The sequence below is a fragment of the Arvicanthis niloticus genome, chromosome 8 (genome assembly GCF_011762505.2).
Source record: "Arvicanthis niloticus isolate mArvNil1 chromosome 8, mArvNil1.pat.X, whole genome shotgun sequence".
NCBI classification, from domain to species: domain Eukaryota; kingdom Metazoa; phylum Chordata; class Mammalia; order Rodentia; family Muridae; genus Arvicanthis; species Arvicanthis niloticus.
In genome coordinates, this window is record NC_047665.1 from 73,106,529 (window position 1) to 73,120,822 (window position 14,294).

At 45.1% G+C, this 14,294-nt stretch overlaps 1 protein-coding gene across 2 annotated transcripts in view; it reads left to right on the plus strand.

The window, feature by feature from the left end:
* The first annotated feature begins 2,411 nt into the window (after positions 1 to 2,411).
* The window catches only part of Jcad (junctional cadherin 5 associated), a 40,232-nt gene continuing 28,349 nt past the window's right edge, over positions 2,412 to 14,294 (plus strand). The window contains exon 1 of one of the 2 annotated variants that reach the window (XM_034510099.2): positions 2,412 to 2,563. The gene's annotated coding sequence lies outside the window, so the exon portion shown is untranslated. The remainder of the gene's footprint in view (positions 2,564 to 14,294) is intronic. The other variant, XM_076939610.1, reaches the window with a different exon arrangement.

The following is a 14,294-nucleotide window of genomic DNA, read 5'->3' on the forward strand; positions in this document are numbered from 1 at the left end:
CTCATAGAAAACAGACTACATGCATATTTAGATGTACTCAGTTTTATATTTTCGCATACTGTTTGCATTTTACTTATGTGTTTATTCATCTTTGTGACAGGGTCTTGTTATGTAGTTAGGTGACTTGAACTAGTTATCCTCCTGCCTCAGTCTCCTGAGTGCTGGAGTTCAAACTTTAGAGATGTACTGATGTATGTCTGTTTCACACCATGTCTGCACACTGGTGACCATTCACACTCATCTGTTTCTCTCCCCACCTCTGCCCTTGACCCTCTCCCTCTCCACTCCACCCATGTTATTACTCTCTCCTCTCCTAATAGTTTGCCTTCTCTTTCTGGTGTGAAACGTGGCCTAAGTAAGGCCTTGCTAGAATGCACTGGAGTGGAGCAGGGGATACACCAGTCATGAACAAAGGGGAAGCTGAAGACTTGGAGAGGGGCCCAGGAGCATCTAGGAAACACAAAAATCCTTGAAATTGCGAAGTTGCCTTCATTTGAATGGAAGGATTTCAGTCTCACTATGTTTCCTAATTAAATCTGTCTTGCCAATTTTTCTGCTAAAACATTCTCTTTTTTAAAAAAAAAAAAACAAAAAACTTTATTTTATATCTACATGTGAATACACTGTCACTCTCTTCAGACACACCAGAAGAGGGCATGGGATCCCATTACAGATGGTTGTGAGCCACCACATGGTTGCTGGGAATTAGAACTCAGGACCTCTGAAAGAGCAGTCAGTGCTCTTAACCACTGAGCCACCTCTTCAACCCCCTGCTAAAACATTCTTATTTCTTCCTTTTGGGTACAGTGTCTTGGTAATTCATCAATGTTGTTTTTCTACTGCAACTATATGGCATCTTAGCTTCACTTTGGTAGAGTTGAGCCAGAAACTCAACACCTTGTTCTCTGGGAAGACACATCTTGATCTCAGTTCAATGGCTGATAAACAGTCTTGCAGGGCGTTTAGCTGCCTATGTGTAAGACAGATGCAAATAAGTGTAACAACGATGTAGGTGTTGTACCTGGATACACACGTTTGTGATCATGTGCTTAGAAAAGAGGTACCTGTGGGTGTGGTCAGAGGCTAATCTTGGTTGTCAACTTGACTATATGTGGAATTAACCCAAACCCAAGCAGTTAGGCACACCTGAAAGGAATTTTTCTTGGTTGGGTCATTTGAGGTCAGAAGTCCCACCCTAAACCTGGACACAACTTCTGGTGGCAGGCCATACAAAAGGACATGGAAGAAGGAACCCTTTGGTTTTTGCTTGCTTGCCCTCAGTCTTACTGGACAGTTCATCTGCCCTGTTCTTTTGATCCATTTCTTCAATGGTTTGAGAACCTCCTTCTTTAGGATTTCAATGTAGACCAAAAATCTGAAGCTCTCCAGGACCTATCTGGAAGTCCAGCATCACAATGGGACCTCTGAGACATTCAGTCTTGTAGGCTGAACAACTACCAGATCTCAGGCCTTTCTGTCAGGAAACAGATATTGTTGGATTACTCTGACCAAAGCATGTAAGCAACCAAATACGTATGTGGAACTTTTTAATTCTTTCTGCAGTTTATTAGGTTCCTTTTTAGAAAACACTGACTAATATGGTGCCTCCAACACAAGTTTCTCAGTTCATTGAGTTGGCAGTGGCATATGCTATTTTGAAGCAACCCATCCCTCCCTGCATGATGGCTTTATAATAAGTGGCAAAACAATTGATCTTTTGCCTTGGTGAATCTGGGTCAGCCAGTGTCCTTGCACTCTCTCCAACTCCTCAACAGCTTTACCATTTGAGGTTCTCTCTTTGCTCTCCAAGGTTTGAACCTCACCCACCAGGTCTGAACAGTAGTTTGAGCTCTCTGCCCTGATGCTGCAAGAGGCCAGGCTGGCATCCGGAAGTATTCAGCTACTGTGTCCACAACCTGCATGTGGCAAATCCTTCCCTACACTTATCTTTCTTACCTCTCCCAAGAGGTGGGACAGTATGTCTCTATGGCACCTAATCCCTAAAAGACTAGGCTGCGGTTGTGTCAGTCACTTTTGTGCCACCGTGTGAGTGTGTGTGTGTGTGTGTGTGTGTGTGTGAGAGAGAGAGAGAGAGAGAGAGAGAGAGAGAGAGAGAGAGAGAGAGAGAGACTGTACATGAATGTCTATGTGCATCAGAATGTGACTTAGTGTATCTGTGTTCTTGTATATATGGACATTTGCCCAGGGCTAACACGGTCCAAACACAGTGACAGAAGAGGGGAAAGGATGGACAGCCCTGTGCCAGCTGTGCTGCTCCTTGTCTCTGAAGCGCTTGTCCCAGCCTGGTCCAGGTGTAGCCTTCTGCCTCGAGAAGCCTGCTCCTGAAGGAGGAAACCAAGTCGGGCGTTGGGCGGAGCGATGCTGGGCGTTGGGCGGAGCGATGCTGGGCGGTGGGCGGGACGGTGTGGGGCGGAGGGCGGGGCGTGCGGCTATGCTCGGAGCATGCTCCGCCGGGTAGTAGCAGGCGGGGTGACTCGTGCTGGTCCCCGGCCGGCCGAAGCGGCAGCGGCTGCGGCGCGGGACAGTATGCGGGAACCGCTCGGTAAGTCTTGGCAGCCGTCCGTTTGGGTCGCTCCCACGGCGTCCCGCGGGCCCCGCCTCAGCCTCCCGCGCGCGCCCCCAACTTCTCTAGCCCGGATATTGTTGGGTCCCTGCCTTGGCGTGAGGGGACGCCCGCGCCGCGGGTGGCAGCCTGGCCCCGGGTCCCGAGAGCTGCGGCCGCCGTTCAGGTGCCCGGCACGGGGAGGAGGCCGGGCTGGACTTGGCTCCCGAGGGCGCGGGTCTCGCGTGGGTCTCCCCCTCGTCCAGCGCTGAGACCTGGCGGACCCTCCATTCCAGGACTGACAGCCCCGGTTCCCACGACGCCCTGGCCCGCGCGATCCGCGGTGGGACATCGGGAGTGGCCGCGCCCGCTCCGGTCCCCGCCCGGCCCCACCACCCGCTGGGGAGTGGCTGGCAGTCCGCTAAGCGGCTCAACGGGACGGAGCCGCCCGCACCCCCACGCCCAGACCAGCACAGCCTCCTCGCGCCACCCCCAGCCCCGGGGACCCGGGGACCCCGGCATCCCGGCCTCAGCTGCACCCGCACCCTCTTGTCTCTGGCCGAGGAGGTTGAGCGCCTCGGGCTCCTCTTGGGGAGAAAAATATCTAGCGGGGGAACTTCAGCCAGCACAGCCCGGCCGTACCCTGGCCGGGTCTCATCCACGCTCCCCTGTGCTCTCCCTGCCCAAGTCTGCGTGGCTGGCCCTGGCTGGACCACACAACTCCTAGGCTTTTCCTGTCTGGGACAGTTTAGTCTGTTTCTCCCACAGATTCGTGTTTTCTTTCTTTAGATTTTTGCTTTTCTCAGACTCGCAAAGAAAAGATATCTGGGGATTGGGACTGAGCCGTGGAAGATGGGAGGAGTCCTGAGGGGGAGGTGAGAGGTGGGATTCTGGCATCCAGAAATACTCTGCTCTGCGTGCGAGATACCAAAGAAAAAGTGGACTAGATTCAGTGGTGTAAGCTCAGCCCGAGTAGGTGAAACTCCAGGAATCAGTCTTTGTCAGGTGGCTTTAGAATTTTAGAAGGCTGAATTGAGACTATCTAACACAGCAGGAACACCTGCAGAGGACTTTGGGAGCTTGTGGAGGTTCCATTTCGTAGGAGTTGTGTTGGACTTTTCCTGTGAAATTGGGAATTTGAGAAATTTCCTTGGTTTTCCATAATGTTCTTTATCTTTGGTCTTTCCTTGATAGTAGGTATAATTCTTTATCACCTCTTGAACAAGCTTCCTGAAGGTTTCTCCCTGTTATTCTGGGCAGAGCACAATGGGGCAAACTTTCACTCCTGCTGCAGTGGGCAAGCAAATATTTGTTGAACAGAGGCCTTTAATCCGTGGGCCTTCCTCCTGCAGACCCTGTGCTGCCTTTACTGGGAGGTGAGAGCCCAGGGAGCCTGAGGGACTTAGGGAGATAGGGTAGTCGAAGAAGTCTGGTGTAGGAGAGGGAAAAGTTTGTTTTTCCAGCCACTTGGAACATAGACCATGCCTGAGCAGCCACAAGCTCTGGGGGCTTGGCAGACTCATCAGAGTTATCTGATAACTCATCCGAGAGGTCATGGCTTCCAGAGGCCGGCTGGGTATTGTTCCCGCTCTATAAAATGTTAACTGGCCTTTGGAGATATACAAGAAAAATAGATACGTGTCAGTTTTTTAGCTTAAAAAAAAGGCACATCTAAGAAGATATTAGAAATCTGCTTTGTGGGATGCAATTTAAAGATAAGTCCTGTATTTACTGTGATCACTGAAGTTCGGGAGTTAGCAGACTCCTGCGGGTCGTGAGCCCCTGTCTTTGCTGGGAGAGGCATCTTATTTGGAAGAACAGCGAACAGGGAACATGGTCAGAGTTCTGCCAGTTTCTGTGTTAATGAGCTTGGCGAGACTTGAAGGTAATTAATGTGGAGAGTTCAGAACATAGTGTTGGGCTGAAATGCCTGTTCTGTTGTGGGTTTTACTTGATAAGGCAAGACTTTATCTCTGAACTTCCCCTGGGTTGAGACTAAAGCCTAGCTGCAGTTTCTTCTGGTTACACCTCTTGGTGATGAGTTTGTTAACTCCAGAATTCAGGAAAAGCAGACCGACCTTCTGGCTCCTTGCTGCATCCTCTAACACAGAATAGAGCCCCCCTCCCCTGTTTATATTAATTTTCATTTGATTTGAAGGATCTTGTTTAAAACGTATTTATCACTTTTATTTTCTATAAATACATTTCCTGATGGCTTTCTATAGATGATGTGATTTATCTACACACAAAAAATGTGTTGTCAGACTACTTTCTTATGAATCTGGTGTTATAAAGGCTGTGTTATACCTTTATAGGATAATTCACAAAGCCTGATTCGTCTGTATGGCCATACTCTTATGAGCAGACACCAAGATATATGTCAAAGATGTCAGGAAATAAGAATGGAAGCCAGCATCTGCTGGGGAGATGAGGAACCAACTGACCCCCTGTCACAGCAAGGTCACTGGGAACTATTTTCTTTCTTTTTCCTAATCACTGGGTTTTGCAATGTTGACTTTTGAAATAACTTCATGACTTTTATAATTAGTAAGTAAAAATTACATGAAATAATTAGATCCTTCACATTTTTATAAACTATTGTTGCTTTTTTATTCTGGAGATATTTTAAAATTAAAAAAAAAACAACTAATCACTAAAAGTATAATCAAAGCTGTTCTGGGACAGTATAAAATTAGAAAATTTCAAACTATTGCAGACTTTATATTTTCCCCCAAACAACCCCCAACAAGTTCCAGAGGGCTAAAAAACAAACAAACAAACAAACAAACAAGAACTTACTTGGTTTTGTCTTTTCTTAATGACATGTAATCTTTCAGAAATGTTAATAAGGTTCTTAGGGTCTCATAAAACTGGAATGAAGTAACCAGAGTACTAATTGTGTGACGAAGAATTTAGAGGTGAAAGAAAAGGCATGTGTGTTTGTGTGTGTTGTGTGTATATGTGTGTGTGCATGTGTATGCACAAATGTGTTGTGTGTTTGTGCGCATGTGTGTATATAAACGTGCATGTGTGTCATATGTGTGTATGAGTGTTTCTGTGTGTATGTGTTCATGTGAGTGTGGTGTGTGTGTGTGTGTCCCTCTGACCCTAGTAGAGAAAAAGAAAATGTGGAGCCAGAAGAGGCAATACTTTTTTTTTACAAATTAAGCAGGTGACATCTGACACTATGTTCCTCTTTTCTTTCCTTTAAAAACCACTTAACACCAGTCCCACTCACTACTAACAGCATTCCAAGACCTTTTTAAAATCTTAAATCAGTTTTCCATGTTTTCTTTTTCCTTCCCACCTTAAGAAAAGTCAGTTCAATGATGCTTGCCTTACCCAGTTACTACCACTGAGCGCACATGTTCTTCATGGCTTCCAAGTTGAACAACCTGAGAGCACCCTGCTGTGGCAGGTCACCACCATGAGGTAGGAAACAAGGACTCTCAGGACTTAAAATGGAACAGTGCAGTTATTTATTTCATAATTAGGATTAGAGAGGGCAATGACAGCCTTGGTCATGATGAAACAGGCCACCGTTCCACTACCGGAGGAGAAAGCTTTACAAACGCACAAGCATTAACAACATATTCCATTCTGACTTTTTTCCCGTCCTGCCTATTTACCCCTTGTTTTAAAAAAAAGCACTTTGTTATATATTAATCATAACATTAGACCTACACGTTGTCAGTTGAGGAAATATTTACACTGAACTGCCAACAGTTTAAGGGACCGATTACATCGTGAGTGTGGAATGTCGGTGGACACAGCTGAGGAGTTTGGGAGTCTTTTTTAGAGGAAAGCATTGTTTACCGGACTGTTTGAATGCAAGTTGTGATCTTGTGTTGGGTTTCCTCATCAGGTCATGTGACTTGAGGCTTCAGGAAGCAGATCAGAAGCCTTTGACAGATGGGACACTTGTATACTAGAACTTCATATCATTTCTTAGTTCCTTATTCTTTTCTCCAACATTTCTTTTGTGACCATTGATTCTTTCTGATATGAAACATATTTTCAAAGATGCCTACAGTTAGTCGTACCTAACAATCCCTTATTTAAATTTTTTTTTAAAATTAGAATACGAACTGGAAATTGCAAGAAAGAGACAAACCACCATTTATTTATCAGAGTATTAAAGCTTTTAAAAATCAATATTGTCAGTGGTGGGCTACGTCAGGAGCTATATTATTCTGTGTTGGCAATCATATTAAATTAATCATATTAAGTAATCATTAAACTAATAACTTATATTGATATAGTTTAAGTTACATGTACAACCAAGTTCTGCGTAATGACTACATGAGTGCTGCTTTAATGATAAACTACTAGTATACCAGGCTGGAGAGATGGCTCAGTGGTTGAGAACACTTCCTGCTCTTGCAGAGGATCCAAGTTCAATTCTCTGGCCCCATGTCAGGTATGAAACTTTTCTGTAAAAATACAATTTTACACGTTTGTGCAAACTCCAACCCTCCCATATATTTAATGTCCCACTAAACAGACATTTAAGTCTTCATACTTTCATGAATATAACTTCTATAAATAACATTAAATTTATATGTATGTACCTCTGCTTATGTCATTAGAATGGGTCCCAAGAAGTGAAACTATAGTCCATAGGATGTCAGAGGTCTTAGGATGTATCATGTACCCATTTGCGTTACTGTAATAGAATCTAGCTGTGTTGGCCAGGCTGAGTTGCCAGTCCTCTTGCCTTGGCCTCCCTTGGGCTGTAATTAAAGGCATGTATCCTCAGTTGGGGCTCCTAACCACTGTTGGATAAGTGACTATCCATTTTCACACGCACCCCCATTCAAAACACAGAATTCTGTACCCATCAGCAACAAATATGATTTTACAAATGTTTGAGACTGGAGAGATAGCTCAGCACTTGGGGAATGTCCTGGTCTTGCAGAGGACCCAGCATTCCCGGCCCCCATAACAGGCGGCTTGCTTGACACCCCATTCTGGCACTCTGAAGATACATACACTTGTGCACATGTACATAAATAAAACTTAATGTAATTTTTAAGCTTTGATAATATGGGGTGTGAATGGTCACAACTTAATTTGTATGTCTTCAACAATTTGGTTTAATTTTTGACTTTTTGATTTTGTAGATGAATAAATTTCTCTCAGGGTTTTAACTGAGCGTTTGTCTTTTAATATTCAGGTCATATCCTTATCAAAAATTTAAGAGAAAACTTCTGGTTTGGGTAATAAGTTTATTGATATTCTGTTCCCTTTCCTATCTTAGGAAGATTTATGACTATAAATATGAAAATAAAATATTGCTATTTTTACAAATGAAAAGAAATTGATAACTCTTAAATGGCATCCATTTGCTGCTCTGTGCTCCAAGTGATGAGACTTTGCATAATTGAAATAATACCCCCAACACTGTAGCATCATCACCATGAAAGGTGTGGACAAGTGGGTTTATCTATATATTCTCCGGTGCCCAGAGCCAGCACACATAGTGTCCATCATACCCTGTGCTAAACAAGATTATTTTTAATAATCTAAAAATCTAAAATCGTTGAATTTAGGCTGGAACAAGAGTGCTATTTGGGTTGGAGAGTTGCTGGTTGCTTGTGTTCAGTATATGGCTGTTGCCTCTGCTCTCTGGTGTGGCCTCTGCGTGGGCGCTAATGAGGCCAAGGTCAGAGGGGCTATCTGCATATGACCTATTTAGCTTTGTTCCATGTCACGGCCACAAGCTGTACTCTTTTTTCTTTTCTGTGCCCAGCCGACTGGGAAAAATACGTGCTGTTCATCACATGAGAGACAGGTTGGAGGGAGGTTCAGAATTCCCAAGCTGTGAAGAGCCTAAGTTGTCTAGTGTGCTCTTTCGGGAATCTAAAGCTCTGCTTTTCCCATGCAGTGTCCCAGGCTCCATCTGGATGGACACAAACACACACACACATACACGACACACAACTCTCTCAAACTAAACATATAAAATGTACACCCACACAACTCTCTCAAACTAAACATATAAAATTCATACACTCAGACACTCTCATACAGATTCTTTCTCACATACATATACTGTGAACCACACAACTCAGACACTAACATGCAGACACACATTCCTCTCACACACACAACACAAATCATACAGGTGATGTCTTAGGGTTGCTATTACTGTGATGTAACACCATGACCAAAAGTAGCTCGGGGAGGAAAGGATGTATTTCATTCACAGTTCTTCATCAAAAGCAGTGAGGACAGGTACTCAAGCAGGACAGGGACCTGGAGGCAGAAACTGATGCAGAGGCCATAGAAGGGTGCTGCTTACTGGCTCGCTCCCCATGGCTTGTTAAGCCTGCTTTTTTACAGAACCCAGGACCACCAGCCCAGGGGCATCATGGATGGGGTCCTCCCCTACATCCATTGTTGGTTAATGTCATAGAGACAGTCAAATGAGAATGGTGTATGTGTGTGGAGAGTGACAAGAGCCTCCTTCACCCTAAGCAGTAAAGCCAGGGTTCTTTTAAATGCATAGTTGTAAGCCTGGTGCTACCACATCTTTCTCACCACATCATGTGGTTAATGGTAGGGAGGAAGATAAAAACGGAGGGATCTAAAGGTTAGCCTGAACTTCCATCATAGACAGACCTGGGGAATCTCACAGCTGCCACCTAGAAATTGTGCAATCTTGGACATACAATCTCAGTACCCTCATTTGTGAAGTAGAAATAGCTATGTCTACATCAGGTTCTACCTGGGAATTTAAAGGAAAGCAAGTTTACTAGGCAGCCAATGCAGTCTCTGTCGCCTGCAGGCACTCACTGTTCCATCTCCCAAGTGTCCCGGGATTGTACACTTACAATGCAAGGCTCATGCTTGCTTTCTCCCTCCCTCTCTGTCTCCCTCTCCCCCCTCCCTTTCCCCCCTCTCTGGCTTATTACTATTTTAAAGTATTTTCATAATTTTTAACTATGTGTATGCATATGTGTGTGCATGTATGGGTGAGTGAAGGTGCCCTTGGAGGCCAGAGCTGTTAGATTCTCTGGAGTTGGAGTTACAGACAGTTGTGAGCCACCTGACATGGGTGCTGGGAACTGATCTTGGGTCCTCTGGAAGGTCAGTAAGTTTCCTAATCGGTGAGCAGTCTCTCTCTGCCCCTAAAGATTTAGTATGTTTTAATGTGTGTGTATGTATGCATATGGATGTGTATATGGATGTTGTGTGTTTATGTGTGTGTATACACGTGTCTAGAAGAGAGTGTCAGACCCCTTAGGTAGAGCTAGTGTTCCTGGCAGCCTCTTGATGTGGGTGTGGTTCCAGGAAGCAAACTCTGAGAGAACAGTAGTGCTAGCACTACATCCTCAAAGCCCCATAAAACCAGGTTTTCTTGTGTAGAGTTTATTGGGGTTATGGGGAAAGGACAGTAAAGAATAAATTAACCATGACTAGAAATGCGTTGTGTACCTGGAGGGTGTATAGAATAGTTCATGACTGGTCACAAACACTCCCAAGGGGAGCAGTGGGATTGTAAGATAGAAGCTAGATCTCATGAGTGAGTCACAAAGCCCAGAAAGAAAACCCTGGCTCCTCTGCCTCTTGACTTCTCTAGCTCACCTCCCTTCACCTAAATGACACCCTGCATGCTAATAAGTGTTTCTTTTTTGGTACCATCTCATGAAAGCATAGCTTAAATCAGTCCTATGGTGGTAAACAAAGGGTGTGGGGCTAAAGCTGGCCTGCCTTCCTACTCAGTGTTGGGTTGGCTTCTGTTTTCGTTGTCCATTGAGATGCAAGGTTTGTTCTCTGAGGTTTTCTTATTCTCTCTCTCTCTCTCTCTCTCTCTCTCTCTCTCTCTCTCTCTCTCTTTTTCTGTCTCCCTTCTGCCATGCGCTCTCACTATGTAGCTCTAGCTGGCCTTGAACATGAACACACCTCTTGCTTCTGTTTCCCAAAGGCCACACCTTCCTTTCTTTTTTTAAAAAAAGATTTACTTATTTTTATTTTATATTCATGAGTGCCTTGTCCACATGTATGTCTCTACCACATGTGTGCCATGCCAGGTCCTCCAGAAGAGGCTGCATGCTGGATGTGCCAGTCAGTGGTGGTCAGCAGCCCTCAAGTTCATGCTGCAGTGTGCCCTCACAGCATGAGGGAGCCATCAGTGCTCTCAACCGATGAGCCATCTCTCCAGCTTGCTACAGCAGCCTTTAAAAACTAAGTTTTAAATGTATAGAAAACAGGAATGAAATTCCCAAAGTTTGCATTATCCCAACTATTCTTAGAATATTAATTACATGCTCAGCATAAAATTTTTTATACAACAGCAGAGAATTTTTACAGATCCAGTTTCTCTCCTTTGTGTATGCTGCCTTACAACGTTTGTTTTAGTGAGAGGCTTGTTTGGCGTAGGCCAAGTTGTGCAAGAGCAAACTAGGGATGGGCACGTGGCTGAAGGCCCCATGAGGAGTTCACTAAGCCAGCTTGTCCTTGTCGGATCACCCTGATTCTTCTCATCTACAGGGGGATGCCTCACAGCCTAGTGGCAGTGACTAAGTTGCATCCTTCCATTCTCCTGGGGTCAGTGGCAGATCCTTTACATATGGGAAATTGAAGTTTGGATCTGAAGGCCACCTAACACAGGAAAGCATGGGTCTTTCTGATGTCACATGCCCACTCCACCTCAGCTGCTGAAGGAGACCATATGTAATAGCTTCTCTCTGAGATGAGAGATAACTGGACCCCCAGGCCTCAATGACAGGGTCCCTGGGACACAAGTCCCTTCACTAGATTGTCAGCCCCATTGTGGCTCAGTCCCTCAAGGAATGCTGGGACAGAAAAGCCCAACAGATGCAGACACACGAAGCTTCTTGGTGGCTTTCTTAAGCCAGACAGCAGAGTGAAGTAGGTTCTGCTGCATGCTGGGTGTGCTGGTCAGCGGTGGTCAGGGACCCTCAGCTCCAAGCTGCATTGTGTCCTCACAGAGTGAGGAGGGACAGTGGTGGGTGATGGTACTGTTTCTAGACATGCTCTGAAGATCAGAAAAGCAGCAGGTTGTGGCGGCTGTGCCTTCCATGAAAAGGCAAATTGCGGTGTGTGGAACAACTCTATTGCTGTTGAGAGGACAGCAAGGGACTTGTTAGGCCAAGGAATTTCTCGTGGAGTAATAGCACTATTGAACATACCTGGGAGAGCATTGCCTCACACCCTGACCATCAGAGGGATGGCGTCCACATGGTGTTCTCCAAACTAGTGGTTTGTGAAGTCATTTAGCAGGTCATGACCTATAGCTGCCTTGATCACCTTCTTATATATTTCCATATGAACACTTAATTCAAGAAAATAAATGTGGCAAAATATATTATATTATACAATATATAATAATATATATTATACAATATATTATTGTAGCAAAAAAATATTACTTATCTCATTTCTATGACCTAAGGGAGAGTAACTGACCCATGCTCCACAGAGTTCACTCAATCACAGCAGTGACAGCATGCAGCCATAGGGGCCGCAGCAGGTACACGAGGGTCATAGTTGGTCAGGGAACAGAGTACTCTGGCCAGAAATGGGTGAGGCTATAACACAGTGGACTCACTCCATATTATTCCTTATTCCTCACAGGCCCTACAGTGCCACTCAAAATAACACCAACAATTGGAGAAAAGTGTCCAAAACACAAGAGCCTGTGAGTGATATCTCACACTCAAACCCTACCATGAGTCAAAAAAGAAAAGAAAATAACTTTTTTTCTCTTTGTTTGAGACAGGAGTCAAGATTGTATCACAAGCTGACCAAAATTTGCTAGGTAGCCCAGGCCGGCCTTAAACTTGGGACAGTCCTTCTGTCTTAGTTTCCTGGGTGCTGAGGAATGAGCCACCAGGTCTGATAGGAAGAAGTGTATTGAATGGAGTGGTTGCAAAATAATACCGAGTACATCCTGGCCAGTGTTTTGGATTGACTAAGAGAGAATCTTCCAGAAGCCTTCTCAATCCTTTGAGATTGGATAGGGTCTCTTTACAGTCATCCTGTCTTCATCTATGTCATGGAACTATGACCCCCACGGGGGAGGTGGCAGGCTCCTATCATGTCTCTGACACACATATGCCTAGTTTTAATTGTCTGCTCTCCTACTATCTGTCCAGCAAGACAGTAAGATCCTGACAGAGAGAATGTATGTTCTTATTATTAGTTCAGAGCTTGGTGCTCCTAGGAAATATTTCTTAATGTTTCCTTCTTACAAAGCAATATTCTCTTCTTGGATACTTGGAGAGGCCGAGTATCCAGTATGTGGTGACACCAAGTGAGGATGAGGTTGGAAATCACAAGCAACTCACCAAATGATATCAAAAGAGACAGAAATGGCGAAGGCACATGGTGAAAATTGACAGTGTGGCGTAGCATCTGTCTGTGACGTTTGCATTGATGTGTATGTGTTCTTATTGGCTTTCAGAACAGTGCAGGAAGCTGGGAAGATTGTTTGCTGCCGTTTTGCATGTGGGAAGGCTTGGGGTGGTTCCTCACCTACTTCAAGGATCACACCTGAAAAGGGTGGCTTGCTAGGCCCTGGCGCATGTCTAATGCTGTGTTGCTTAACTATACTCTCAACTTTTCAGGTTATAAAACAGCTTTGATGACAGTGAGAGCCTCAGCGTAGGTCAGTTTTTGTCATATGTTAGTCTTTATAGCCACCTCAAGTGGTGCATGAAGGATAGTATTGAATGCCACCAGCCTGCAATGTTGGTATTCCAGAACTGGAAGGAAATGGAAGCTCCCTGGGTGCTTGAGTCCCTTCTTCAGCACCTCATTGGTCTGTCTTGGAGGCCACTGCAGTAATGTGTTTATAGTGGAGACCTGCTACCTCTTGATTCAACCCATCCCATTGTAAATGGGAATGACATCAAAGAAGCCAGACAAACATATCAGGTGTCATAATAGTGTACGGGAACCTATGAGGAGAGGGGTCAGTGCTCACACGGATGTGGAGACGAGGCAGAACTGGGTAGCTAAGGGGCATAAGTCTTCCATGAACCTGAAGGTGGTGGCGCATTCAGGGTTATGGGTAAGGCCTGTGGGTAGGCCCTTGGCTCCACCCTGTGCACCGAAGCCTGTTCTCTACTCCCACTCGCTGTGAGTTGCAGGCCCCAGACAGGAAGACTGGTAAGACTTCTGATGTCGGAGTCCCTTGACCCCATTCATCTGAGGTCACTCTGGCTTTGATGAAGCTGGATCTCTTCTGAAAGGAATATGCTTTAGTGTGGGATGTTGTCCCGTTGAAGGTTTTCTGAATATAACTGTAGGTGCATAGGGGTTGGGCTGATGTACCAGATACATGGAAGTCTTGTGAGGAAGAGCTACAGTACAGGCATCTCCATATGAAGATGAAGACTCGTGGGCTACCAGGCATCTGTCTCTAAGCCATGATTTTACTCCTGAGGTCATCATGCCCAGAGTCTGCTTAAATGCCAACTTTTCCACTCCTATATTGACCTATGCAGTGTATCTGTCTAACTCCTAACTATTCTTCAAAGCAGTGTGGCCACTGGTGGCCTTCTCTTACTCATGTGTCCATTCAACAAGCATTCCCAGGAAGCATATTAAGTGCTGGATGTGGGGATGCTGGGGAGGTAGCCAGCAAAAATCTTTGGCTAAGTAGCCTTCTCCCACGTCTACACAGCCTGAAGTGTGCTTCAATCCCTTCTCTCTAGCCAAGGTCCTTGCTAAGTTGACTTGAACTTAGATTTGTTCCCAC